Source organism: Xiphophorus hellerii, chromosome 24, assembly GCF_003331165.1.
Source record: "Xiphophorus hellerii strain 12219 chromosome 24, Xiphophorus_hellerii-4.1, whole genome shotgun sequence".
Taxonomy (NCBI): Eukaryota; Metazoa; Chordata; class Actinopteri; order Cyprinodontiformes; family Poeciliidae; genus Xiphophorus; species Xiphophorus hellerii.
Window position 1 is genome coordinate 13,946,973 of NC_045695.1, and position 5,474 is coordinate 13,952,446.

The 5,474-nt window shown below is 38.8% G+C and overlaps 1 long non-coding RNA gene across 1 annotated transcript; it reads right to left on the reverse strand.

Annotated features, from left to right (window-relative positions):
- Positions 1 to 2,054: 2,054 nt before the first annotated feature.
- On the reverse strand, positions 2,055 to 3,487 carry LOC116715974 (uncharacterized). Its single transcript, XR_004338310.1, has 3 exons — positions 3,445 to 3,487; positions 2,751 to 2,907; positions 2,055 to 2,235 (listed from the first exon to the last, which is right to left on the reverse strand). It is a non-coding gene; the product is annotated as an uncharacterized LOC116715974 (long non-coding RNA).
- Between the last annotated feature and the right edge of the window lie 1,987 nt (positions 3,488 to 5,474).

The window sequence follows — 5,474 nt, forward strand, 5'->3', positions numbered from 1 at the left end:
TAAATCATCCGGCTGAAAAATGTACTTGAAGAATGTCTGTAGTTACGACAGTTCACCACCAGAGGGCAGTAAGAACTCACTCAACCATCATAAAACTGATCAACTTTATACTTTTCACGAAACAGTTTCTAATAACTATATTGACTTAATTCTGTAGACAGTAATCTGCAGAATTAGGATTCATACTTTATGTTATTAGAACTGGAGAGTCTTTATTAAAATAATTCAAAACGAAAAGTAAATAACAGCTATTTAGAAATAGTAACGGGAGGTGGAAATGTAGTTACCTAAAAAAAAAAAAGAAAACGTTAAATTTTATTTAGTTAAAATTCTTACAAAAATATTAACTGTGGGTAATTTTGAGAGTCAAAGAATGGAAAAACTATAAACATTACGAAAAACATATTTATTAGTGATAAAAGTCAACCAGCTGAGATCAGAGCAGGATAAAACCATCTAAAGGGAAAAAATAAATAAATATTTTTAAAATTAAAAACTCAATTTAGCTGTTAAAAATATTTGAGCACTATAGTAAACAGAAGATTATTTACATTTTTAGGTTTGTTTTTAACAAGTTACTCACTCTGTACTGCCATCCTGTGGTGACACACTGTAACTACAAACTAAAATCATTCAGACGAGCTTAATGATAAAATTGAATAATGATAAAACTTTGATCGATTATTAGTGAACTGAAGAACAGGCGCTGCTGTCCAGCATCAGAGTTTAGATTCGCAGCTGCTGATAATCAGCTTGTATGTAAAACAAGCTGCTCCTGGAGCCTGTTAGCATCGTTAGCATCGTTAGCTCCGCTCAGAGTCTCTGCGGCTGTTTTCAACTCTGTGGAGCTGCTTCTAGTTCACACTGACAGAGAAAACATTGACATGAACCCAGGAGAAGAATCTGCCTCCATTTATCTCACTGGGAACCAGTTATCCCGCTGGTTTGAAGCTGGAAACCAGTTAGCTTCCGCGCTGAACACTCGCATCATTCCCAGCAGCGAGTCCTTTTTATTTATTTTTATAGGTAACCATGACTACCACTAACCAGTATGGATTGCGGACTTGAGCAGTGTGTTCAGTCCCTCTGGTGGCGAAACTTGGTAATTACAACTACAATAAAGTTGGAAAAATTACAAATACGTTTCCTGTGCGATCTTTCAAAATAAAACACCGGGAAGTAAAATAACTACTGTTATAGTTTGAAGCAGCTTAACTAAGAAACTTGGAGGAAAAACAATATCGATAAATTAAATGATCGTCATGTATTTTATTTAAGCAACTTAAGTCTAAATAATGCAAAAAATAAGCTGCTGCCTTAAATTAGAAGCTTACAAAATTATCAGATCAACTGAAATGCATGTTTTTGATTTTATTAAAAGAAACTGTCAAACAAAAGATACAAGCTTAAAATATATGAGTACAATAAGCTAAATAGCATGGAGGAATAAAATAAATTAGTTACTACAATTACTATACAAAACTTAATTCCTTCAATATATTTAGAATGACTATTAGATAGATAGATAGATAGATAGATAGATAGATAGATAGATAGATAGATAGATAGATAGATAGATTTTTTTCAGATAAGTGATGGATGTCCCTGAAAACTGATCTAAGATCAGAGTTTCTGTAGGACATCCAGTTCTAAACTGGTTAAACTGGTTTCTCTGATGGAAGCTGAAGTTTCTCTGCAGTTTCCAGTAAAGCATCTTTTTATCTGTGGAGCTTTGAGGAACATTTTCATGTCAGCAGAAGGAAGAAGCAGCAGAGAAAAGAGGTTTGAAGTGTCTTTCATGGCTTCAAAGCTGAACTGAAAATGATTCCCATGTTTCCATTCTCAGACCATTTCTGGTTCCAGGATGAAAATGAATCAGAGAGAAAAAAGATCAACTTTCCAGTTGAATCCAGTTCAGATCAAAACTCCATGAAGCCTCTAAATGGAGCCCAGTTTGAATTGGATCTTTATTGATCCAAAGAGACAAACAATATCAGACACTAAATGACAGACATGAGAAAATAAACAGGAGGAAAATCTTGGAGGTCAGAGGTCATCATCATGATCCAGTCAGAGTCTCTTTAGAATCAAACTGCTGCAGCTTCAACCTCTGAGGATCAGCAGGACACTGAGACCATTCTCTACTTCACAGAGATCTGAACCTGCCATTTTCTACTTTCCTGGGACCAGTCATAATTACGGTAAGCTCTACTGTAGACATGCTGTGGATCGCACCTGCAGAGAGAAGAAGGAAGGAGAGAGCAGATCAGTGAGTGTTTCCAGCCTCTCTCCAGCAGCAGTCAGTGACGCAGCACATCCACTAGATGGTTTCCAGGCTGCAGTCAGACTGATCTCAGAGCTGTGACCAAGATGAACCTGATCAGTTGTTTCCTGTTGAACTGAGAGAACAAACAGATCTGAGATCAGATCTGCTGCTGCCACAGTTTGATGGATGAGGACCACTGTCTCTAGACATGTTGGACGGCTGGACGCTGGAGTCCAGCTGGACTTCCTGGAGACATGGACACAGCAACAACACTCATCTTCACACCAACACAAACACAGGAACACAGCAAGCTGCTGCTCCTCTGATTGGCTGATTGCTGTCTCTGTGTCCAATCAGGAAGCCTGAACCATTCTCCTCCCACTGAGAAGCTGCAGCTTTACTGGGAACACTGGATCTTTGCTTTGATGCTAACTGGGTTTAGTTCAATATGCTGACAGGAGCTGGACTCACTAGAAACATTTACTTACCATAGATGATCTACAAGATTGTTCAGCTCCTGAACATCTGAATCCATCAGGTTGTTTCCTCTCAGGTCCAGTATTGTCAGACGGGTCGGTTTGGACTTCAGAGTTGAGAACAGAGAAGTCCAGCTGGTCTCTGACAAACTGCAGCTCCTCAATCTGAATAAAGAATAAAAGATGTGAGCTGAAGCCAACAGGATGCAGGTTAACCAGTCCAACAGAACCAGTTAAAGATTCTCATCAATATTAATGCCAACAAGCTGCTGCTTCAATAAAGACCTGCTGACTTCAGAACCAGAACCAGAACCAGAACCTGGTACTGGGTCATGTTGTGTTGGAGGATTTTAGTCAGTAAAATCATTCCAGGTTCTGATCAAAGTGTTGAAGCATCAATCATTGATTATTGATTTGTTCCTGTCAGAGTCCAGGAATTCACTTTTCTAGACTGGGTTGAATGACCTTTGACCTGCTTCACATGAGGGGGATTTCTACACACTGGGGGTCCGAATGCTGTCCTGTTCTGACCTCAGATCAGCAGGTCCAACTCAGTTACACAGAGGGACTAAATTAAACTCTGGATCCAAGTCCAGGAACAAACTCAGAAAATATTTATTAGAACAGAAGAAATTAATTTGATTTATGATCAATTATATATAATTATTCACAGAAATATCAATAATTATATAATTAAAATACCTCAATGTCTCCAGTCTGCAGCCTTCAGTCTGTAGAAAACCACAGAGCTCCTTCACTCCAGAATCTCCCAGGTTGGTTTTGATCAGGTCCAGTTCTGTCAGGTGGGTCCGTTTGGACTTCAGAGCTGAGAACAGAGAAGTCCAGCTGGTCTCTGACAAACTGCAGCTCCACAAGCTGAATAAAGAATAAAAGATGTGAGCTGAAGCCAACAGGATGCAGGTTAAAACTGAAACATGAACAAATAAATAATAAAAATGTAGAAAATTAATTTCCCTGAATGTAAAAGAAACATGATGAACTGATTCTAACATCTGATCCAGTCAAACTGGTTTAAAGAGTCCAAACCAGCAGAACCAGAACATTTGATCAATAAAGAAACTCAAAGTTTTCTATCAGCCTGGATGAGTTGAGCTATTTCTGCTGGTTCCTGATCATCAGCTGGAGACCCGACTTGGTAACTGGATCAGAACCACTCAGTTTCTTCATTAATGGCCTTGGGTTCTTATTAAAGCTGCTGAAAGCCAATGGAGGCCATTATTTCCTAAGGAGACGTGACCTGATGAAGCATCATCACAGAGACGAGGCTCCAACCGACTGACAGCTGTCAGACTGAAGAGGACGGTTCCTCTCTGACCCGGCCCAACAGAACCACAGCTTCAGGACAAAGCTGAGGAACCTGCTGCTGCTGCTGCAAACCTCACTTTCATTCATTTCATCTAGATTTGCTTTTCTACAATCAGTCATTTCTTAGATTTGGTCATTAATGATGATTTGAACTTGTCAGTGTTTGTGGCTCGACTCTGGAGGAACAACATTTCATTCTGGATGTAAAGATGAGAATCAGAAATGAGAAATAAAACAATCTGAATCTTTACCAAACCAAACTGAAACATCTCCATCATTCATTTACATCATTTGAATTATTTTACTCATTTTGTTCATCAGTAAAAAACATTTTAAAGTAAAAAACTGAAAAACAAAGTTCAATAATCTCAAAGTCTGATATAAGAAAAAAATAATATATAAGGTAAAAAGTTTTAGAGATTTTATTCTGACATTTAAACAGGTTGTTATGAAATAAAATATATTAGAATAAAAGCATTAATTAAACTAATGTTTAAAGTATAAATGAATGATTTTATTGTATAAATAAAGAAAACAAACCTCAGCTCCTTCACTTTACTGACTGAACTCTCCAGGATCTCAACCAGAGGCTTCAGATCAGAGTCTCCACCTTCATTTATGTTGATCTGATTTATTTCCAGTTCAGTCAGATCTGGGTTGGACTTCAGAGCCGAGGCCAAAACTTCACATTCAGCCTTTTGGATCAAACAGCCACCAAGTCTGTGATTAGAGAAGAAATAAATTCAGTTCTAATGAAATCAATCTGGATCATAAACAGACTAAAATATGATAACAGTGATGTCATCATCTGATCAACATCTGATCTTCAATTTACTGAGTTTGACCCCACAGAGAATCTGTGCAGTTCCTGGTTAAAGTCCAGGTTCTGGTTCTGGTTCTGGTCCAGGCTTCATGTCCTCAGACCTTCAGCTGCAGTCAGATGTTGAAGATCTTCTATCATCTGTGAAGGAAAGTTCAGTTTTCTCTGCAGCATCTGATGGAGCTGCAGCATCAGAGCCTCAAAGGAGCTGAAGCAGCTGATGAAGAGGCTGACTGAGCTGATGAAGGAAACTACTGGAGATGATGGAGAGGAGGAGGAACTGCTCACAGCTCGGACTTGGACTAGACCGTTTGGCTCAGAGGAACAAAGGTTTGGATGTCAGAAGAAATTGTTGCTAAACTCTTAAAGAGCTGAAGACCAAAACAGAGCGTTTGGGTCCAGCAGCATTTTTCATGGTGAAGCAGTGAAAGTTCTCCAGTAACTAGAAGAGGCTGGGATGTCTAAAGAGTTGAAGCTCATGTCTCTCCAGGTCTTCATGGCTAACAGCTTCAACAAAAGCTGCAGATGAAGAGTTGATGAGGAAAATGGTTCCAGCTCTGGAAGCAGAGTTCTCAGAGCTTTGGGA